Genomic DNA, 25,188 nt, shown 5'->3' with positions numbered 1-25,188 from the left:
GATGTTTTAAAATCTTGGATAATATCAATATCTTTATATCGTAAATAAACTCTTGGCTTATAACAATGTCAGCTCAATGAGCCCCTCTGTGTCCACATCTTTTGCCAATTAAGGGAGTTTAGATTTAGATTATTTATCAGAGGTGCCTGAAATTTCCGTTGTCCCCTATTAATCGCAGATTTTTTCTGTTATCCTTGTTTGTGTTTTTCTTGTGTGACTTCTTCCTACAAAAAAAAGAAATGAATCTGTTAATGGACAAAACCAACACTTATTTGTTTTTGAGAAAAGAATTATATCCTAATCCGAGGGAAACCGCAAGCTGTGATGGTTTAAGCCAGATACTTAGGGTGTTTTCGCCTCTTCGACCAAGAGGTGTTGAACATTTCCTTGCCACTCGGCACCTTTACCTTTCCATAATCCCGATTACTTCCACTTTTTGTAGACAGCTGTTTCATTTGGTTGTTCATATTTGCAAAGACACGAGTCAAAATCCTCGTAGAAACTCAATGGGGAGTACTCAAGAGTGAAGTCCACACTTCCCGCGGACAATCAATCAAAAGACCAGCAGATCGATCATGTATGCACTACTAATCTTACTTTTTTACAATTTACTTGTACTGTAATTCGGATGATAGTGGCATCAACCCATGACAATGTTTACCCAGGATATTTTGTTTTCACTTTTATCTATCAGGCATGCAATCGAAATATCTTTAGTACGTATAAGAATCTAACAATCTACCCCCATATATTTAATGGCATTATTTCGCTCAGTGTGCATACTTATGAAGACCACACATGTCTCGGCGAATGTGCAGGGAAAAAAGGACGAGTGCGAGGGCCAGGACAACCCACTCTAGACCAGTTCCTACGTTCCTACCTGGGGTGTCGGTGTCGTCTTACTTAAGTTGTCAAGACGGGTGTTACATCAAGGAAAACCCAATTGCAATGGCAATCCCCGTTCCAACAAATATTGCGGTCATCTTCAGCGAAGTGTGACCTTAATTAGCAGCCTGATATACGGAGAATATTCAGAATCTCAAGGGGCCTCACCGCAGGACATCGGGCTGTAATCTGCCTGGTATCTGTCCAGTATTTTGCAGGCACTGGGAATATGGTTAGGAAAATGCAAAACATTCAGTAACGTATTACACAAAAACATGTATGTATATTTATGTAATTACACAAACTAAAACCAAATCTCTATTACTCTACTTACAATATTAAACGTACCTATTTACAGACAATAAATATGAAATATGGAAAAACTTAAATAAATACACACAAAATGTACCAACTACCTTGTTAATAGCCTTTTTATATGTTCATCTTATGTATTCTCCCCGCACAGATTTCTTCCAGTGCAGCAATTCCTGCACTCTTTTTATTGAGGCACCTTTGCGTTGGCAGCCGCCGCAGAAGCGACATCTCTGTTGCAATTGTCGGTCATTAGCACGCTGATCCCCGATCCCCGACTTGTAACTTGACCTCCCCACTATATAGACATATCCCCACTATACACTACATACCCCTACCCACCCCCCTGCTACACCACCCCACCAAAGATTTTTTATAGGGGGCGAAGTTCAGACTTTCTTTGGGTTACCCCCTCTTTTCTCTTTGCGTTGGTAAATTTTCTGCCTTCTTTATTAGTTTAGTTTGGTCTTTTGTTTTCCATTTTTCCATTTTAAAGGGGTAACCTGGGGGATCTGTGTAGCTTGGAGACACATTATATTTTGTGAATGTCTTGTTAATTGAGTGATGTGCGGCAAACAGCTGACTTGCGATAGTGATAATGATGATTAAATTTACCGTACGTTGCCAACAAAAGCGGCAGACGCAGAGAGTACAAAAACAAAGTGTAGCAGCCGCCAAGTCATTGAACCTTACCAAAAAAAAAATATTGAAATATTGAAGACCCAAAGGGTGTTGGACACGAAGGGGTTAAGGGGGTTAAAGGGGCCCCACGAAATACACACAAAATGTCTTTTATCATTTGCCTGCCATGTTCCTCTTACGATATTTTTTCGGTGGTTCGGTTTTTTCTTTGACACAAATCAACTGATTGCCAGCCAGCCAACAAAAATACAGAAACTAAAAAACTGAGGCGGAAATCGAAGAACGAGGAAACCCAAATCGATACCCAATAAGTTAAGTGATCCACTGAGTTGAGTACTGGTGCGAAGTAATCAATTCAATGGTTTAGGAAACTCACTGTGACAATATTAGCAATTTATTTCGAAGTAACTACAGTAATTTATGCGGCTAATAATAAATTAAGTGAACTGCTGACTACAGTAAACTATTGCCGCTTTCAGTAACTAATATACTCGTATTGAACTTGTTGAATTGGAACAAAGATCCAACTCGAAAGAGATGCATCTGTATTGTCTTTTACTTTTAATCCCAAGTACATTTCCTAATTACTCATATTATACCTGTCCACGCATTGTAAGATCATCCGCACAAAAAACCATATAGTATTCAATACTAAGTGTTATATAGTTCGACAACGCTTGGCAAAACTTTCTTTTCAGCCGGCGCCGATTGATAAATTGGTCTGCATTGGTCAGGCGGCAGAAATGAGTGGGTTTCAGTTTTAGCATACATATATTATGTTTTATATTATGTAGTTTTCATTTTCGCTTCTGCCGCCGCCTGTCAATCCACTCGCGTTTTTCCGTATGACATGTTTGACTAATTCCCCGGGGTCGAAGACCTCTCTTCATGAGCCCCAAAAATAATGGAAAAAGGGTGGAAATTGTCTACTCGCATAATTAGCAAAAAGCACAACAAAAAAAGCCATATATATACATATATATATAGATGTATGTATAGGGAATGCAGTAATTTCGACCAACGTTAAGTATTTCGCCAATTAAGTGGCAATCAAACGAGTGTCGGGGGATATATACCCAGATATACCATTATACGGTGCCCAGTATTCCCTTTGCGTGTTGAAATTAAAAACTCGTAAAATAGTCGTATCAAAAACAAACGTAAATTGCAGCATAACAAGCATTTTATGATTCATAAAAACCATTTTCGAGAACGGGGGGGCAATTCTAGTGGGACGGGATCTGCATTAGGGTAATTATGCAATGAAGGGAGCACAGTGCGCGCCAGTAGCGTATAACCAAAAATCAAAAATTTCTTTTTAATCAAAAATTGGACGTTAGGAAAACATGTTATGTTAACCTTTTAAAAAAACCTATTTGAATAGTAATATTTTCAAAAAAAAAATATGTTTCTGTTCCCAATTAAATGCCATTGTGTTTTCTTTTTTTTTTGTTCCTGCCATGGGAATTTTCCAAATTATCCCCACTGACTGCAGCTGATCCTATATCTGTGCCCCACACTGTAGCGCCCCTAGACTCCTGCAATACGATGTTGGTCCATTCATTGCATGCCCATCGTTTTAGGGACCCTTTTTCCATCAATGCGGGAATGCACGGAGCGACGAGGGGGACTTCGGTAAGCCGGGGGTTAGTTCTCAAATGAAAAAAAAAAATGCAACGAATGACGAAATCCAAAAACCAAAAACCAAAAGCCAAAAACCGAAACCGTAAACCCCTATGGCAAATCTCTCTGACTGACTAACTGACTGGATGAATGACTTTCTTTCGATGTCTCTGCTTGTTTGCCTTTTCATTTTCCCATTTCTTGTACATGTAGATGTTTTGTTTTGCTTTTGCCTTGGCTTTCGGGTTAAACATTTCGTGACCTGCATTTTTGTTGTTGGAAATAAATTGGTCGCCAGTTTCCTTTGGCATATGGCAAGCATGTGGCGCACGTACAAGCCACTTCACTCCTTTCAATTATGTGCGAGGCAACACAGCAGCAGCAGCAGCAACACAACAGCAGCAGCGCAACTGCAGCAACACAACAGCGGCAACATCATCAGCACGGCGGCAGCATCAACGAAAAAGGATGAGTCCATGCTCAGATCGAAAAGTGCAATACTCTTGCTGTTTTTGCCCGAGTGCAAAATGCGATATTTTCCAGTTTCAAATATGTTGCACATGCGTTTTTTTTTGAAAACAAACGCTCCACACTATGAAGTTTTAATTTCCTTTTTATTGAATATGCAGTTTGCATGTGTTTTTGCTTTACTATAGTACAATGTATTACTATCTTTCGCATTTATATCTCAGCAAAATGAAGAGAAACCTCACTTCAGAGGCTGCTACATACACTGTATACTCTAGACTCCTTTGCACCAACTGCCTGATCCTCTTCTCTAAAGCCCCTCTCCCTCTCCGCTTTGCCCTCTCCTTTAATTACAAAACACAAAATGCTTATGACACGATCGAGGGTGCCGTTAATTATTTTGTGTTTTTTAGAGCATACTCTTCACGAACGCCACTTTCTGACGAAGTTAAGATCGTGATCCGAATCCAACACTTTTCGCAAAGACAAAAGTGAAAAGAACGAAGAATGTTTGTGTGGTAATATTAGCAAGTGACCTGGATTATATGCAGACCGAATTAAATGAAACTCAAAAAGAGGATTGATATTAAAAAAAAAAAAAAATGGTAAATTGGACAGAGAACACAGTGAAGATCACAGCTCCTCAAACGGAGTGGAACGTACCACCAGGTTCCGAGCCATATACAGACCTATGATCCAAAACAGAAACTAAAACTGAAACAAAAACAAAACAAGCGAGATCGGAAGTGCTGTCCACAGTAACAGCCCATTGAATGGAGCTATGCGGTGTGATATCTCCACTCACTCAAATGAAATGAGAATAGGCCTGATGTGACGTCAGTGGTATACTTTCCCAAGATCCGGATAGCAGAACTCAACTTGGGGTCTTCGTGAGTTCGCGAGTTCACGATTAATTTATGCCGTCTCGGCTTTGACTCTCTGCTTTTCAGCTCTTTGATTGATGATTAATCCACAGTCAGACTTTGACTTTTGGCATTGACGTTCCCAACCAAGAAGCCTGAGAATATGAATAAGGCCTCTGTGTGGGCTGCCCAATGGTATGTTTGTTATTATATTTGTAAAGCCCGATTCGCAATACTTGCTGGCCCCCTAGCAATCGCGTGTAATTATACCCTAGGCAATTGGACAGCTCCAACGCTATTGGGCGTCTGAAAGAAGACATTCCAAAAATGTCCATGTTATATTCACAAGTTTTGAGAACAACAAATATTACGAACTCCTAACTATACTGAGCATAACAATACTCATTCATCATATTAATAATCAGAAGTGCATATATTTATACTCAAGTAGAGTATGCCGAGTTCCACAGCATTTTGACTTGGATTTGTAATTGCAAATATGAGCGGAAACGACTGCTTTGAATGGATAACAAACTGCGACCGCAGATACGACCCTTGTTGGGGTTCTAAGGGGGTTCTAGGGGGGGTCTAAGGGTCCAAAGAAGGGGCATTGGTGATCGGGGTTACGCACAAGAACCCCTGGTTGATTTGTTTCCATTTAATTTTCGCTTTTCGCACTTCCAGCTAAACATATCAAACAGCCCATGGGACCGAAGTGAAGTGTGATATTTGGGAGACCTTTTAAGGCATATTGATAAGGCTCCTCTACTCGGGCCGCGATTAGGGCTTTTTAATTCCCTGTGGGATTTCCTGAATGTTTAAGTCGGCGACTCACCAGAATTTCCGTTGCATAACTAATCTTTCCCTTCAAGATATGCTCCGGATATCGAAAACTTATTTCGAAATTCATACGCTCAAGTTGTTTTTTCGTATTGTATTCATTGTCAACAAACAAGTAACCTAATAAAAAAAAAATTTTAAATAAAACAACATGGCAATTTATTATTTCTAGCTCTTATGTTTTATATGCAAAACTATAAAGTTTGAACGCAAATTAAAGAAAATGTTAATTAATTTTTGTGTAGAAACAGACTTTCTTTTAAACTAAAAAAACAACGTCTGATCAACTTGCCTTGGTTTGCTCGGAGAAATCCAATCAAGATCCATTCAAAATTCAACTGGTCGATCGACTAGCCTTAGATCGTAAAATACAAAAATGTTTGAAAGACTCGTAAAACCAAACAAAGGCAACCTTCACAAAAAACTAGAAACTTTAAATGTAAAATGTATGCGAAGTGTTTGTCTTATTTTTATTTTTCATTTTTTTTTTTGCATGCCTTTTTGTTTATTGTGTTTGAGAGCAAACACAAGCGTCGGCAAATAAACGTAAAAATAGCGAAGACCGCTGGGATTGCAATGGAATTGCTTCATAATTAGTTGCTGTTAAACGATCGAAGATCTTGGCGATGGCGATGGCGATGACTGTCCAAAAAGGAAAATCAGAGATCAAAGCACACACACTCACGACTTTTTGGGGGGTGCGGGGCAATGACATCTGGCATTTTTAATGCTTTTAAGTAGTTTGTCATCGGCCAGTTGAGAACCCAGGACTCAGAACCCAAAAACCAGAAACAATTTGACCAAAAAATAAAAATAAGCGGCAATTGCCCGCAATTCAATAATCTTCCGACAGATCACCGAGCAAAGTTGAATTTTTTCCCAATTAAAGTGAAGAGTAACTGCTTCATGAGTCTCAATCGAAGATAGTTTACGGGCAATACAGAATACTCAAAAGAGATCAAAATGTTATAGATTTCAAATTGAATATTTACTAATGCTACAATGTATTACATCAATTTAAAGATACCTGGCATTTTCCCGATGATCCCAGTCATCCGAAATCAAAAGTGTCAATCCGAGACGTTAATTTGAAAAACAGTCTCGTAAATAGCGTAAATAGCGATAGCAAAATGAGACATGAAACATTTGAGAGTATTTTCTCAAGATAATCACAAATAAACCGACCCAACCTTGCGCGATACCCAAATGATTTGAGAAATGCATGTCAGCATATCAGCTGCACCAAAATCTTGTAAATATTTACAGTGTGCAGCCGTGGAAAATTTGAAAAGTGGAAATTGGGTTACCTTAGGCCACCTATATCTATATCTATTCGGGACTTGTTTGCGGATATAAACATTTTGTTTACAATTCGCATGACATTTACGGCAGAGTTTATGAAGCGAGGACAAGAATGCCACTAAAACTTCATTTTCGTAATACGTTTCGGATTTCTATTTTGCCTATTTTTTCCATTCGTACACACAGAAAAAAAAATGAACAGGTGAGGACGGGAGTAGGTTCAACGCTCTGGGGCTACTAAATATTATTATTGACAGTTCTACGAAACGGGGAATTAACTCATTCATTAAAATTTATACAACAGCCTCTAAAACAAGATATTGTATCTGAGCATCTCCAACTCGAGGCCCTACGCTCATAAGCATAACGCTCATAACGAAACCTGTGCAACCCGACAAATAAAACCAAAACCAAAAACCAAACGAAATAAAAATAAAAATAATAAAAAAACAACCAAAAGGAGACAAAAAATAAATAAACTAACGAACCCCGAGCCTCGTATTAATTGTCGGCTAAATTCTGTTTGAACACCAGATTTCGGATCAGAGAACAGGTACCAGAAGAGCAACAACAATGGATGCGAGATATAGAAAAGAAATAGAGTCGGGGAAAAAGAGGCCGCTAAAGGTCGCCTAATGAAACATTCTAATAGATGCAAAGACTCCGCGGGAGAGTCGCTACACTGGCGAAAAAAGGTCACGGAAATGATAAAGGAAATGGATGGTTAAAGGAACTGAATTCATAGTCTATCAGGCGCAACGAACAAACGTAGTTCTAGCTAGTAAGTACTTTGGTTTAAGTCAAACACTTTTCTGCCAGTGCATTTACACCTGTATAGGCCGACTTCTTGGCAACAGGTACCCAATGCCACCATTCCATCCCCCTGTTATCCATTCCGAATCCCATTCACCGTCTCCGGTTTTTCGGTTCGTCATTTAAATAAAACGTAGATTAGTGTCGTTTAGCAATTTGGAATTTTCTCGGCATTTCTGGTATTTCTCTCTTCGCGCGGGGCTTTCGGCTTGGCTCGGTTGGCTTTGCGCGTGCTAAACTGGACTGAATCGAAATGATTTAAATGCTTTTCCCATGAACTTTCGGGCCATATGTGTCTTGGCTACTGCTACTGGTTCACAGTCTAAACGCAAGTGAAACGTTCTGTGAACAAGCATTTCGCATAGTTGTAGTACATATCAAGTGGTATGTGAGCATTGGCTTAATGTTTGAGCTGTCCTTATGAATCCTTAGCTTGTACAACAATTGTATTCCATATATGTATGAGTCCCTGTAAAATCCCCATATGAAGTTGATTTTACCAAATACGAGTCTCTCTCGCTTAAGCACTACATAGAAGTACGCCTTGACATTTGACACGCCGAGTCGTAAAATTAATCAAGAAATGCTTGCCTTACTCTACGGTTATCTCGGATTGCCTCAAGGGGCCTACGGCCAGTTCAATGAATTCAATTCCACCCGAAACTACAAAAAAAAAAAAAAATGTATGTATCACTATCTGTGTGGGCACTTTTAATTTTTTATGATTTTTATTACATTCTGAACGATAGTTTAAACCGAGGCGAGGTCAGCGGAATTGCTCGATTAGATTAGAGAGTGGGGCTGAAACCCTTCCCCGATTCCCGATTCCCAACCATCGATCGATCGGTAAACTTTGGAGGGGGCCAGAGTACCGAGTTCTGGAGCCAATGGGGATATATAAGTAGCAAGTCACTCACGCACTCGCGGCCCCCAATCGCAAGTGGCCGCACTAGCGAGTCCAACTTTCGTCACTAATTACCGCTAAGTGTGGTTACAAGTAATTTTTCTCTCTCGGTTGGGAAATTTTCCAGACGCCCACGCAACGCAGACAAACATCGAGCAGGAAAATTCCGTCAAATTTAAATAGTTCGCGGGGTGGGAAATGGAATTTCACACTATTCAGTATATATAGTAAATATGTGTATCAAAGTAAATACAATAATATATAGGTTTTTTAAAATATACAAGTTTTTGATGAATTAGTAAGGTAGTAGTAGTGTTAGATTAACAATGAAGGCAACTTGGAAATATTAGCGCTGAAACCATTTCCTTTGCCGAAATTAGCCATTTTCTCAAACATTCTATTCCATGCATCTCTGACAAACCACAAACTAACACGTAACTCGTAAAGCGTAAAGCGAAAGGGCTTAAAACCCAATTTATCATTACCGTAGGCAAACTATCCAGCCGAATGAACAAAATAAAAATCAACCGAAAACCCGATTGGAATTGGACTTTCGTGGAGGGCGGCGGGTGGGCGGGGGGCGTGGCGCATAGGCCTAGCAACCTGATACGCACCTGTTGCGCTATACGTTATACGTTATACGCCCTACGTACATATGTACATATGTGTATAGAACCCCGCTCCAGCGACTTTTGTTTTATGGCGGTGGGCTTTTGACTCTTAAGACTCGCGTCGCCGTTGATATCGATATGCAATCTTAATAGCGCACACAAATCAATCATAAAAAATTAGAAACTAGTGAAACGATCAGCGGTGGAAAGAGTTTTCCAGTTGTAAAGCATAATATACCAGCTACCCCCAATTCTCTACAAAGATCAGTCAAAGTAAAGCGTCGAAGTTTCAATTTTCCAATTATGAAAGTGAATTATACAACCAATGTTCTAGTGGACAAAAGTAATATATATTGTTATCAAGGGGATTTAAGTGCCACTCCGTTTCGTTCTTGGTTTTGAAATATTCAAGTGCCTGGATCTTGTACTATCACATATATCGAGGATTTACTGTTGGAAAATGTGTCTCAAAGTGTTTGACAACTCCCCCCTCCTTCGTTATCACCACACATATGCGGGAGTAGTTCTCAACTTTTTCTGGGTGTTTAGTTTTTTACGATTCGCTGACGCAGCCGTGGAGTTTATCGAGCTAATATTTAATGAATTTAACTAGAATCCACTGTGTGTCTCGTCTCGGGTGTTTCTACTCCATTGAGCTCCTCCACGCACCACTTCATCCAGCAGAGTTTTATATCTTCTATCTTCTATCTGCGTTCCCTGTTTTTTCCTTTATCAATTTCTGTTTACACACAATTCAGTGTTTGCATTTTCTTTGATGCTCTTACGTTTGGTTGTCATCGCACTTGTGTAATCATCATCACGATTGTCATAGACAGGTTAAAAGAGGCGGAGGGATATATACATATCTACATATACATATGTACATGACAAAAAAAGCATTAATTTCTCTTAGTTAAGTACGTATTTAGGCTCTTTCAACAGTAATAACATTCAAAAACTTGATTATGTTATTGCACACGAAATGTATGATACAATTCAACCTCAACGCAATCGCATTGAATGACATTCAATGCGAAATATAACCGAAAATTTCTTCGAGTGTGACATTGCACCATGTTTGCCATCCATTTGGAATGCTAATCCCTTGGACAAATGCCGTTTTTAGCCCAGTGCAGCCTCTGGTCGAGTGTAATCAAGAAATTAGAGCACCAAGTCAGTATTAGTGTTCGTGTGAGCCACATTTGATATGTGTGAGAGACTCGAGTGTATCTATGAGATAACTCGCTTTTTTGTCTTTACTGCAGGTCGGAATTCCCAACGAAGCGATTTTTTCTTATATCAGCTGTTTTGAGGGGAATCCACATACACGAGTAGTCTTAATATTTGATTTGGCTTGGAAAATACGCAAAACTCAATTATACAAAAAACCATTTATACATTTTCGTTGAAAAGAACTTCAGCGAATTGTATCCGAATCTTTCGGGCTGCATTGCAATTGACATTTTGGGCGATATGTTTACACGATGCAGATGTATCTGAATCTGGGCGACACTGAAACATTTTTCACTGCACACAAGTGTGCAAGTGTGTGTGCGCTCTTCCACTGGTGTGTGCTGTGTGTGTGGTGTGTAAGTTGTGTGCCCAGATATGCTCTGTTATCATTGTGTGTTTGTATATTTGTCCGTTTTCTTTGCTCACAAAATTCTCACGTCTGTCAAATGAAAGGAAAAAAAAAACTAAGACGACGACAAACGATCATCATGATAATGATAATGATAGTGCACACGAGAAGGAGGGAGAGAAGGGGGAAAGAAGGAGCTATTTGATCCACCCAAGATTTACCATATGCCCGAAAGATACAAAAATGGTTTTGAAATCAGAAAGAAAGCCACTGGCTAACTCAAACAGAGGAGATCATTCACACGGGTTAAATTTACGAAATATTTCTAAAGGTAAATCAACGAAATCTTTGCACTTGAGATATGAAAGGTTTCCCCATCAAATACAAATGATGTAGCTTGAGATCACGTCCAATGTTTCTTTTCTCGCAAACAGTGTTGACTCGTTACATATTACCAGTACCAACAACCGAAACGAAAGTGATATGCAAATGTTGACAGTGGCACGGTATTCATGGAGCGCACGAGACCATCATAATCGGCATCCTCAGGCTCCATAGGTAATGTACATAGGTAATAGCTACATACACGATAATGATAATGGTAAATGCAAAGAGCCCCCGATGTATGGACTTTGAGAATCTGGTCCACAGAGATACCACAGGGGTTACACGGAATCCGGATTTTCAGTTTTTTTTGTGTTTATTTCGGGGTTCGCACCAAATTAGGTGGTCAGTACCATTGTGGCCCCGCTGGCTTTTAGCGTAAATTTAGAATAGTCAAATTAGAGGCACATATCCAAAAGCAAACCGAAGCCAGCTGCATGACATTTATCTATTGTTCAAAACGATTTTTAGCCCGTGCTAAGTATTTCACATGGAAAACTCGTATGCTTTTGGGTACTCTTTCTATCCATTCGCCCGAAATGCCCTCGTTGGAAAATGGTGTGGGGTATGACTTGCTTTGGCACAGAACACTCGAGGTTTGGTTGATTCATGTGGTTGTTGGCTTGATGGATCAGCCAAAACCAACCGATATTATACGTAATTATTGATTGAACATTAATAAGTACAAGGAAATATTTTATATATTCAATAATATGGAGTATGGAAGTACAGCAATATGAGCCTCATTTGATTTTATATGTAAAAGTCTATTTAGTTTTAGGTAATTTATACGTTGATCAGTGTGCCAAAGGCAGCATTCGCTTTTGCTTCGCTAGGCTTCCTGGTTACACTTATTTTTATTTTTGGACGCTGTCGCCGTTGTCTGCAAGTGATTCCATCAAAATCACATAAATCCAAAACAAAACGTTTTAGTCGCGGCCGCCAACTCAACCTCATCCCCCACCCCTACCCCTGCACCCGCCCTGCGACCGCTCCTTTCGGGGACTGTCGCCTCAAAAATAGTTTATGTACGAATTTTTGATTTGATGCCAAAATGTCGCCGAATAAATATGTTTTAGAACACAGCGAGAAAATCTGTCATGCCGCCAACCCAGAATTTTGCCATACTCCAAACTTCAAGCGCTTTTCTGCCCACGCGCCTATAGAGTTGTTACATCAATTGATGTAATTGGTTCATTTTACTTTGATTTCATTCGATTTCATGAGACTCCAAACATTTATCGGCAATTAACATTCGACCGCGAATTTCTTGCTTCCCTTTCAAGTATTTCTGTTTTATTAGTTTTGTTGTGCCTTTGGGCTGCCAAAATCCATAATGTTTGCTTTCAAATTAGTTTTAAAGACTTTCCAGTTCGCAGACATAGGCGCATGTGAAACATATTGGAGGGGGAAGATACATAGGTGTGGGCCAATGATCTAAACGCCAAAAACTCGTCGTCAAGAGCCAAATAAAACAAAAAATCTACACAGAGGCGGAAAAAACTACGCTAAAGTAAAACATTTACTGCGGACGGACTTTGAAGAGGCATAGCCGACTGGAAAAATCGCACACAAACATTTGGAAATCTACAAGCCAACTACGAATTGGGCAAAATGCAGTACTTTAAATGCAGTTGCACATAATAATAGTAATTAATTATGACTATGCATATCATTTATGATTTTAGGCAAAGGTGTAATAGATGTATGATGTCTTAAAACCAGATTACCATAATCTCAAGCTTTTAATAGCAAACTTTTTTATTGACTTCGTATTTATTGTTGAGTGGAAGGTAAGCCCGTGTTAAGCTGAAGCACCTGCCCAACTTTGCATCCACTCCCTGTGCAACCATAAAGGCCCCGCCTTTCCCGCGTAGCGTATCGTACTTATAAAAAACGAAACTATAGACGAACCAAGACGAAATGTAGGAACAACAACAACAGTAGTAGTGCAAATAGAAACACACTAAAAGAACAACAACAGGTATACGAGTATAACAAAAAGATTTCACGACTTTTTCGGCTTTGTAATAATTTCATTTTATTTTCTAATTCTGGCAACAGTTGGATACCACACTCGAGATAAATTTATTATTTCATGCTAATTTCTTTATCTTTGACATTCTGCCTTAAACTCGAAATTTTTCTATGGATTTTGTGAAGGGCATTGGCAGGGAGGTGAAAAGGAGGGGGGCGTTGAAAAAGGGGTCTCCACCATATTTTCAATTGTTTTTTTTTTTCTCATTTTTTGTATATTTCTTTGCTTATCAGCAACACGTGTCATTAATTTGCCTTCGCGTTCACTTTTATTTGTATGTTTTATGTATTTATTTTATTGTATGGAAAATTTAGCGTCTGAACAAGTTTCAACTCAATATATTTTAGTACCTCGAGAATGCTCATAGGAACAGGTACATATTTTCCAATCAAAGGTATTGTTATTTTCAAAAATATTGAAACATAACTGGCCGAATTTCATCAGCATTTCTTGTGTCCAGAATCACCATATACTTTGTATACACTACTAAAATTAGGTGCCGATTTTGTGTTGAAACCAAGATGAAACTAAAAGAAAACGTTTTACATTCGAGCAATTTATTAAGCTGTGTACTATTTTATTTGTCATTTTGTGTTAATTTTTTGTGTACTAAAAAACAATCACCGATGGAAAATTTTCCACAAACTTGGAAACAAGTTCGCCAGATATCTCTGAATTATGTATAAGCATACATATTATATATGCCATGGCATTTGATTTTTTTTATCGACTTGAACTCTTAAGCAACTGCGTAGATGTTGAATTCAAATCCGTGACAGAAATGAGAATGTTCAACTTATTTTGCAGTGTCAACGAATATTTTTTCTCGTGTCGTATAAGGTGACATTTCCTGCAGAATCGGCCTTCGAAGCATTTTCTTTATTTTATTTCGGGGGGTTGTTGTGTTGTGTCTACGGCGCAGTTTAGCACACTTTGGTCCCTTGCTTTTTGGCCAACTTTAGCTGACACTTTCCGTTTTCCGTTCAGTAAAGCGCAAAAAATGCAGAAATATTCACAAACCCAAGCGAAATTTAATTTTTTCACATCAGTTGAGATTATTGATTATTGAAAAAAGTACACAATGGGACCTGTAATTCAATAACAATAATAATATTGTTTGGCATTTATTAATCGCGAATGCCTAAACCTTAATTTGTCAACTCGTAATTTTATATTTTAAAAGGTGATGACAAAAATAATGTGGACGATTTACAAAAGTGTTCGAGACGAAATTGAATGAAAATTGTATAATGCTAAGCAAACTGCAAGAAATGTTGAAAATTCTTTTCAATAAACAATGTTTTGTAATTGAACAGATACAAATACATAAATAAAATCAAAATTTTCAAAAAATCATTGTTATAAAGAGTATGGTAAAAAATAATCTATTTTTCGAAAGAAAATTCTTTTGAAAATTTTTTTGCAATTGAAAAATCGTAAAATCTTAATGTTGTTTCCTGTTTGCAATTATTTCAAGTGGTGCTTTACTAACCCCCTTGATTCCCCCTTTCGATTTGATCTATCAGCATATATTTATATGCATATAGCTTTGCACTTGAAACCAGCGGAAAAAAACGATGCGTTTTAAATTTCCATTAAAAACGATTTTCTAGAGTAGGAACTTCGTTCTCAAGAAGTGAATTTGAGAAGCCCGGAATGTCTGACTGTGTGAGTTTTCTTTTTCACCAATTTTTTGTTTATTTTTGAATATTTTTTATTGGACAAAGCGGAAGGTCTTCAAATTATTTATATATTTTTTCACGCGCCAAATGTTTCTTCGGGCTTACTGCCTTATTAGCCAATTTTGCAATTTGCAATTGCCACTGGAAAAAATAAGTGTAGTTACTTAGCCTTGGGTTTATGCAGCACACAGCTACTTTTCCATTTAGGAGCCAATACAAGTGGATGGATCTCTGGGTCTCTGCACAACATATATGCCCAATATAAATCGTTATCTGTCGCCGATTCGTCATGCGTGTCAAGGCTGTGGGGCAAAGTGCGTGAAACTTCTTAAAAGTTAATCGGACAAGAGTGTGCGTGGAAAAGCTGACAAAACACAAATGTGATAAAAGCCAGCAAATGCTTAAGCCTCCATCGCCTATCTGGCCCTCTCTTTTTTTCCCATATTCCTTCAACTTCTGGGCGCGTGGGAAAATAGAAACTCAACCGCAGAGTTTTATTTCGTTTTGTTATTTTGCTCGTGTTTTTGTTGAGTTTCTTGTTGCTACAGCAAGTTAGATAAAATGGAAACAAAACGACGTTCTAGCTGGCAAAAAAGGGTATACGAACTCTGGATACTCTCTGCACTTCAAATCCTAAGACACACACTTTACAGAAAGTGGTCCCAATTTAAGGGAAAGCCCAATTCTGAGGATATCTAAATACTTTATAATTAATGCGCTTCATCAACCGCTGGCATATTCTTAGTAGCTAATTGGATTAATAAAAAGTATCATAAGCTCAGTTTTCAGGCAATAAATGCTGTAATCTCACTTTTAAACTGTATTCGATATGAATTTTTCTAATTAAATTAGGGAACTTGTCTGCTACTTTTTTGGCACGTGTCACGCGAGCCACGATCAACCGATCAAAACCCGGAAGAGCGTTGTGTTGGGTGGTTTTTTTTTCGGTGGTTCCAGTGGTTCCAGTGGTTTTAGTGGTGCTATTACTCTGGGCAGGTGCTAGCGATCCGGACTGGTTGAGATCGGTTTGATTGTTTAGACATTTCCATACACTCGTCATGCGTCATCGATCGCCAGTTTTTACACAAGAAAAAAATTACAGATACTCACCTGTCCGATCGGGTAAAAATTTGTATTTATGTAAGTAATTTTACTTCTATGTAATCATCGCTTTCATTCATTTTTATTTTCTTTATCTCTTAATTTGCACTTGGCCAAATTGTTTCACTGTGTACGTTTTGAAGGGCTGCGAACCGGAATGGACCAATAGGCCACACTCCACGCTCCACACTCAATTGATCAACTGCCGCGTTGAATGGATTGGCTTAATATTAAGAAACATAATACATTTTTTGTGGCTGTATCAAGGAATGTGTGAGCTGTGAACACTGTGGCTTATCCGAAGTTTGTACGCAAAAACAGCGCCTAAATAAAATTCAAAAATATCTTTGAATCTGTATGGTTAGGGGTTTATTCGATAACAAGTAAGCAGCAATTGTTGTTCTATTGTAACTATGTATGAATTAAATATTTTTTTCGTATGATTCATTTCGACTCTTGATTTCTCAGTGGTTTTAGTTTTATCTGAAATCTTGTCAAATTTCCGAGGTTTTACAAAATGTAGGTTTCCGCTTGCAGGAAACTCAAATACACAAGTACATTTGTTTATTTTGATCAGTGTTCCAAATAAAACATTTAGTAATATATACCCGGAATGAATTATAGATATACTAATATGTTAGTTGCCCTGTTTTTAAATTGCATATATCTAAGCAATTTTCTAGTTAACGCAATTTCATTTTAAATCAAGTATTAAAATACCAGAAAAATGGTTTTGCCCCACCGTTTGAAACATAAGTTCGCACAACAACAAATCATACGAAAAACAATACGAAAAAACGAGGTTCAGGGTCAGCGATGTAATATTTTAATTTATTTGGCGTTCTTTCTTTTGCCCTCCACATTCGCCACATTCGAGTTTTTATTGTATGATTATTTTTTTGTGTTTTTCTTACTTTTCTTAGCACAAAGCCTTTGTTTTTCTGCCGAGTTTTTTGTTTTGCTTTTAGATTCGTAACCTTTTAAAACTCTTCCTTCTGGATCGGCGACCCAAATTTAAGCCCACTTACTTATATAATTCCTAATCTTCCGAGTTTTTGACTAAGTGACAGAGGGAAGGAGTTATTATCTTGTAAAAAAAAAAAATGAAACTATTGGGCAAAAAATCCTAAGACGTAATATATGTATAAGACAAATATTGGGGATTAAGTAAACTACAAATGTGGAATTTATCAATTAAAAATGTTTGTGATATTAAAAAATTATTGTGGTAAATACAGGAAATAATTGGAGCTGCGCAACATCTTTCACAATCATATTTCCCCACTGTGCTTAGCTTGGCTTAGGTTTCCGCGATTTCCCATGGCCCCTTGTTCATTTTGTTCATTATGTAGAAACTTTGTTTCGATTTTCGGGGCTTTCGGTTCGATTTGTCCATTAATCTTTCGCCTCGTATTAAGTGGTCAACCCCCTCTTTCCCCTCTCTCCCTTTGTGGCCTTTGTTCTTCCAATTTGCTTAATTAACTTCTAAACGTCTCCTTTTTTATTTGTGTTTTTTGCACGCTTATTTCTTTGCGCACTCAACTTCTTTTGGCGTCTGAAATTCCCCCTTTTTTCCCCAATTAGCAGTTTTGTTCTGGCCTTTTATCTCCTTAAAATTTGCGTTCTCGCATCTCGCCTTTTATCAGTAAAATAAATGGAATCCAGGTGGTTTAACCCTTACAGTTTAAGAACTCTAAAGCCTTTGCTGAAATCTAAGTACACTCCTTTTTGACATATTTTATGGGACCATCTTAATCTACTTCCTTAGTGTATTATCTAGTAAATTTCTGTGCATATCTTTATTAACTTAAGATCGGTTAAGTTGGCAGTTAGAAGCTGATAACAGCCCCTTTGTGATTGGGACTAAGTAAAACCCACATGAAGAAACATATAGTGCTTCTTTTTGACCTTGGTTTGCGTTGGCCAAAAATTTATAGCTGCTTCTTTCTTGGGGTTTTTTACGGTCCGACATTATTAATATAATCAAAGAGCTGTGCGGGGAAATGTGCGGAAAAAATGCGTGAGGCGTAAAAAAATGTTTGAAATGTGAAAATAAAAAAAAAAAAATAGCGTATGCTAAAAGCTTAACGCGGCATTTATTTCTTTTGCGGAATCGTGCGATACGGACCTTGAGTGATAACCAAACTATATATAACTATAAATATATATACTAAATTTACCTATAGTGCTGCTATAGCAACCAAACTTAAAGACCTTCAAAACGGCAAAAAAAAAAAAAAAAAAAAAAAAAAAAAAAAAAAAAAAAGAGGCGAAGAAAATATTTCACAAAAACGAAAAAGTGATAGTAAATTAGTTTCGTTTAGTTTGAATTATACTACGACACTTAAGAGTGTGACAATTGATAAGATTTCATTGGGGCAGATATAGATATTGCGCTGCCAACTAAATGTATAACTATATACATATACGCACGTTTCTAGATACGGATAGCCTTTTTTCTAGATTTCAGGAGTTGAGGAAACTTAATTAGCAACTGATTAAATGGGGAAATCACAGTGAAGCCTCTCTTGACTTTAGGCAACTAATTTGTATGATATAAAAATCCCAATTAGGAATCGGAATCTGAATCACAGGAACTTTACTAAGTCATGAAAGTTGCAAGTACACCATTTAAAAATGAATAATGTTAGTTTAAATAAAAATAGATATTTTCTCTTCCAGTGATCTACAAAAACACTTGGTAAAACATCACCCTTGGCGTGATTTTTACCCTGACATTTATTCAGTTAACTCAAATATCTCCCCCAACTTTCAATTCAATCGCGAGAAAACTCTGAGAGTTGCATATAGAAAAGCGACCCCAGGTGGGCTAAAATAAACATATCCCCAAAGTTTTTTGTTGGCCAGAAAATCCCGTCTAAGGCTGACCAAAAATAGTCCATCTATCTATGCATCTCCAACTCTATCTGTATGTGGAGCTTGGTTATTTAAGGCACAGAGAAAAACACTAAAGTTATCCGCAATTTGGCGATTTTCCATTTAAATACATTTGACATTTTGTATTACTAAATGCATACATTTTATATAAACACCCAAGATTTTTCCAATAGTCTTGCAATAAGGTTTAAAGGTTTAAAGTGTGTCCTCTTTATCTCAGTGCTATTGGTTTAGTGCTGTCTTGGGCATTTTGCTGATATATATTTTTGTTGGTCGCCAGCGCAAAAGGTCACGCTCTTGGCGGGCAAAAAGAGATGGCTGTACGGCGAAGAAAAGAGACACCCAGATGCCAAGTGACAGACGTGAGTGACAGAGAGCAAACGGAAAACACAGAAAGCGCAAGAAAATTCTGTTATCCGAAAATAAACACGAATATTATCTCGGCACCCAGACGGGGAAATATTAGTTTTGGAAAGCCGAAGAGCTGGATTTTCCCGCTTATCGTGCGTGTGTTTAACGATTTTCCCCGACGATAACCTCAAGTGCAACATTGACGAGCGAGACGTCGGGGGTCTGAAGTGGAGAAGTATCTAAGTATCTGAGTATCTGAGTATCGGTGTATAGGAGTAGCAGGTATAGCCAGTCCAATTTCCTTCTTCCCTGGGGTCTTTTTTGGTAGAACCCCTTGGGTGTCCATTTAGGGGTATTTCTGATCTACGTAGTTAAGCTTAAGGGTAAACATTATTTTTTATAAATTACTCAATAGATTATAAACTATTTTTTAAAATTTCGTATTAAGTTACTAACTTAAATCGGAACTATGAAAATTTCTACAAAGATTAGGTTGATTGGTAAATTTAGAGTGTCATAACCCAATAAAATATAAAGTTGTCTTTTTTTTAACATAATTTCTGATTTAAATATTTTTAATAGGTATCTATTAGTCGACGCACAAGTGATCTATTCTCATAATTATTTTTCGTTTGTTTTTTGGTGTTGATTGTTTTCCCCCGTATCTTCAATTTGAAACTCCTCAAGTTTCTTCTGTCGAGTGGGTCCTTTTTTTCTCTTTATTTTGCCCTGTGCCACTTGTGTGTGCACCACTTTTTGGGCACTTTTCTCCGGAGATCACAAGTGCACGGCTGTCCAGGGAATGGGGAAAATTTACTTTTTTCCCTACCGAATTCGAACCATGAAGCTTCAAAATTAATCAGCGATTAAGGCAAAAAAGTAGTGGAGCGTACAGGAAAAACCATACTCCGTAAAAGGATCCCCCAAATCGAGTTTGCTAAGTAATTGTGGAATTAATTGATTAACATCAATGTGATGAATACATTTTTTACAGAAAAGACATATATATAAAGACAAATATCTTTCGAAAAGATAGTATTGTTTCTACTAACGAATATTTTTGATCACAAATACATATATAGTCACCAGTGCGTTTTCTTTTTTAATAACAAAGCCCGTTATCTGGAAAAATCTTCACGTTCCTGGAGAACGATTTTCGCCATAAATTTTTCGCCCCGGCCACTTCCTTTTTGCGGGCCATTTTCGTTTTCATTTCCAATTGCGATGCCAATACCGAATTCCCGATTCAGACGCACATTAACCTGGCCCACGAAGTGACCTTGAACCTGCCGTGACCTTGCAGCCCAGCAAAGGATAAATATGGCAACAAGAAATACAAGGAAAAAGACATTAGAAATCCGAAAGGAGCGAGTAGGATGCCTGTCTGAAATCGCAGAATCCTTTGGAGGTTTTCTTGATTGCGCAGGACATGTTGAAGAGGATAACGATGATGGTGGTTGAGATGGAGATGTGGAAGTGTATGTCTGGCCCGCTACGACCCCCCGCACTTTTCCGCCCGAAGGCTGCCCCTATTTTCTCGACCCAACCCTCACACACTTCCCCATTTGCGGTTGAATGTCCTTCTGCCCGTCTGACAAGTTTGTTTTGCTTTTCGCCCGGGTTTCATTATCGTTTTGAAGGTCGCAGACAGTGCCGCCACGCCCCCAAACCACAGCCGCCCACCCTCGAATGCGCCACGCCCACCCAGCCGTGTGGAAATTTGTGCCAAATACGCAGACGGCAGCTAATGGCAAGGAAAAACAAAAAATAAATAAGGGATAAGGATAGAAAACATCCGCAGATAGACAGTAAGATAAAAACGTACACACATAATTGTGTAATCGATGTACATAGTTTTAGTAGCTAGGATTTAAATTTAAATTTCTCTTGAATTTTCTAAAGCTGAAGTAGGAGACAAAACCCTATCAACAAGTTTAATATCTAGCTCCTTTAAACATAAATGGTAGTTAGTTAATAAAATTACTTTACATTTTGATAAAATAAAAAAAAAAGCTGGTAACTGATATGTATAATCGAAGTTGAAGCTGGAGTGGGAAAATCATTAAAAGGTCGCACTCATTTCCATTCCTGGCTGTGCACTGTGCAAAACATAATGTGTGTTTGGGGATATGAATGGGGACGTAGGGAAGGTGAAAGTAAAAGTGAAAATTGGGTTGGCATTGGGGATGCATAAAAAGGTGTCGAGGGATACAAGGCAAACGCCTCCCAAAAAGTAAACTTAAATGCGATACATTATTCATGTAATTTCTGTCCGACAACGAGAATCAACCTTAAATTTTAGTAGTCCGACAGTTAAATGGTTACAAGAATACATGTTACTTACATATGTACATAAACTTGTTCTAAAAAATACATATTCTAGCAAGTACGTTTTAATTCCATTAGGTTTCAACATATATTCCAAAATACATGTATAATGTAACATAAAAATTAAGTTAATTTCTTACCTTTACCCCGTCAACATTTCTTAGCAACAGTATTTCGGCAACATTCACTTTCGTCTTGGCTACAGTGTTGCTGCAACAAAAATCGAAAAGAAAAACTCACTCAATTTGTTCTCTTGTGCTCGTAACTCTTCGATTTGTTTTGAGTGCTGCGCCTGTTTTGCTTTTGCATTGTTTTGATTTTTTTTGTGTGCCGTTATAAAAGCGCCACGCTGTACTTTTTTCGGTTTTACGCTCTTGGCGAATTTGTTGTGTGAGCATGTGAGTGTGTGTGAGCGCAACTGTACCGGCGTCTTCTTTCTTTGGAGCTTTTTTGTTGTTTTTGCAGCTGCCGTTTTCTTGCCTTTTCTGTCTTCGCCTTCCTTTATTTTTATTTTTGTCTTTACACCTCTGGGCGTAAATCCACATGCAAAATGTGTCAACGGCGAAGAAAATCGACAGCGAAGATAAAGATAAAGAAGAAGAAGACAACGAAGCCATCTGTAAGAAAAGAACGTAAATCAAAGGGGAATAGGAGTCAAATAGAATGACGAGAATAGAGTTGTAACGAACAATTATCATTAAAAATGAGAAACTGGACTGCCAAACCTAACACATATCTAAATATGTACATACATATGTACATATGTATGTATGTATTAAATAAGTAGATGCATAAAAGTACATACATACTTCATAAACTTATTGAACATCCCTTTCCTCTTTTCAAATTCCTAGATTATTAAAGAAGTGTTTGGTCAAAAAAATCAATTATAAATAGAATAAATACTTCTATTCATATCAGATCGGGAATCATTCACGGTAATCCTCGAATTACGATCGTGGCCTTCAAGTGTGTGTTCAATTACGCCCATGAATCAGTTGTGCCAAAATACTCGAGTATTGGGCTCCTCCAATAATTTATAATTGAAGGTTTGCACATGCGTTATCTTCTGATACGAAAGGCGTCTAAATAGTTAGCGCCAAAAAGCGGTAATGGCAAATAAATAATAGAAACATGTAGGCACACCTTGCAAAAACCGAGTTTAGATGCATATTTAAGTGAATATTAACTATTTCAATATTTTAATATTAACTATGATATATGTAATCCCATACCTCTTTATTTAAGTGAAAACTAGCCTTATAATATTACTGTAATAAAAATACTCACAATTCCAATAGCACTTTAAAAAAAAAGTGATATTTTACGCAGTATTCACGTAGTAAAATCCCACTACTAAACGTAACGTAGCGGAAAAAAATAAGAAGCAGGAGATAGCGACTTTGTTGCAAAAGGAAGACTAGTGCGCAATGCAATTTACGATTATTTGCGTTATCAATGGGGGGCGATAGTTTCTGGCCTACGGCGAGCATAACTGGCACTCGAGGCACCCCGGCTTTATCGCATTTGAATTGCCAATACAATTACGCCGAGTACACCTGTCGACAGCGGCGTCAAAGTTACATTGTTGCTGCACGTGTAGACCGTTAAATGCCAAGTCAACTGCGCTTGGGGATGGGATGAACCTCAATCCAGAACTAGCAATACTGTCGATAAGATCGTACAGCCGTATGTACACATTTATGTAACTTGCTTACATATATACATAAATGAAGCTACACTGTGGTATCCACATGTACATACATCTTAAGTTGCTTTGGTGTTCCTTCGCCTTCCATGCATTCTTTCTTATCATTTTCTAATCTATCGACACTTTAATTCCGATATTTTCGATACCTGTCGATTCAGGCGACTCGGTGTCATCACTGTCATCGCCCATCATTTTTACGAGCCCGACGCGAGGTTAGTCGGTTACGTTACGTCGATTTTTTGAAAGCTTGGCAAATTCTGGACAAACTTGATATGGAAACTCAGCACTTGTTGCCATTATTTACGCAGTTGTTTTATCTCCCCATGCACACTTTCCATTTTAGCGAACGTAAACGGTGCAGAAAGTAGTGTAGTATTATTACACAAAACAAGCAGCACACGTAAAAAGGAATTGCGCAAACATCAAAATAAGAAAATATTTCAAAATTTATTGAAATCGAACTTCGACAGCGGAAGAATGCAGCGCGAAAAAAAGATCACAAAATGCGCGCCAATTTCTTTTTGTCTGTAACGCAGTTGTACCCTGTAGGAGAAGGAGGGTATTGGCACTGGCAGGGATCTTTTGTTTGTGGTGCTCATAAGTGGAAATACCCATTGCGTTACTTAATTGGCATTGTGCTGACAGGAGCATTTAACAATAATAATTAAATAATAATTTCAAGTGCAAATTGCAGAGTAGTTCTTAGGCGAGTTTTCAACTGGAATTTTCCTGCTGGGTCGCTGGTTGCGAAATCAAAACAAAATCCGAAGCGTGCAAAGGTACGAAAGAGAAGGCAGATGCACGCGCAAAAAAGGTGCAATGGAAATTGGTGCAATGGAAAGCGAAACGTAACGAAATCAGCAGGGTGACGAAAGCGGGAAGAACTTTGCGTCGCAACCACCTGATGATTTAATAGTCGCAGAAGGGCGCAAAATTCCATCACTTGTTTCTTTCGAATTCATACATACATATGTATGCACATAAGTACATACATGCATACATATGTGTGCATGTGTTACATGTATTGTCGCATGTAGTGTAATACGCAATAGAAATGCACCGTTAGTGATTTACCTACATATTTCATAAGTGTTCAAAAATAAACGTTTTAAGAAGATTGTTGGAAAACTTACGTATGTTAAAATATGCTACTTTTCATTCAAGTTGCTGTTGCTTCATCTCCTTCTTCATTTTACTACCCCTTCGTCCACAAATTCCACAACTTCTTCTTCCCAAAGTTGTTGTTTCTTTTTGGCTGGTGCTTTTTTCTTTCTTTTTACATTTCTTTGGCATAATTTAATTAGACTTGAGGTAGGTTCACACACACCCAAATACACACACACACGTACACACACTCGAAAAAAATCTTTGCCTTTTGTTTTGTTTCTACCTTGCGGCTTTACTTTTTGTTTTATTGGCATTTCTGCATTGTTTATTTTTGCCGCCACAAAGTTCACAAGTTCAATCAACTTGACAAAACTGAAACTGAAGTTGCAGAAAGAGAGAGCGAGATGATGGTTTGTTTCTAGTTAAAGTGGAAAGAGCGAGAGCGCGGCAGACAAAAAGTGACAAAGAGCTTAAATTACACACACGCACATAAAGAACTTCGGTAGGTAGGGTAAATAGATAAAGGAAAGGGTAAGGAGAAAATGAAGCAGTGTAAGGGGCTAAAAAGAGCGGGCAAGAATAAAGAACTTCTCGCAGAAACTAAGCAAAACGTAACACAACCAAGAAGAAATCCATTTAAAAATAGGCAACATTTATACGGCGAAGAAGAATCCCAAATATTGCCAAAGAAAAGCAATTGAAACCTGCAGTTAAACATTTGTACATACATATGTCAATTAACA

General features: G+C 37.9%; 1 long non-coding RNA gene across 2 annotated transcripts; it reads right to left on the bottom strand.

Moving 5' to 3' along the window:
- On the bottom strand, window positions 1–24,616 carry LOC120455175. Of its 2 annotated transcripts, XR_005616725.2 has the most exons (4): window positions 24,472–24,616; window positions 21,768–22,244; window positions 881–1,106; window positions 1–224 (listed from the first exon to the last, which is right to left on the bottom strand). It is a non-coding gene; the product is annotated as an uncharacterized LOC120455175 (long non-coding RNA). The 2 variants fall into 2 exon arrangements; XR_005616726.2 differs by lacking the exon at window positions 881–1,106 and having other exon boundaries at window positions 24,472–24,611.
- Between the last annotated feature and the right edge of the window lie 572 nt (window positions 24,617–25,188).

Source organism: Drosophila santomea, chromosome X (assembly GCF_016746245.2).
Source record: "Drosophila santomea strain STO CAGO 1482 chromosome X, Prin_Dsan_1.1, whole genome shotgun sequence".
NCBI classification, from domain to species: Eukaryota; Metazoa; Arthropoda; class Insecta; order Diptera; family Drosophilidae; genus Drosophila; species Drosophila santomea.
Note: the sequence above shows the minus strand (reverse complement) of the source record. Positions and strands in the feature narration are given on the sequence as shown.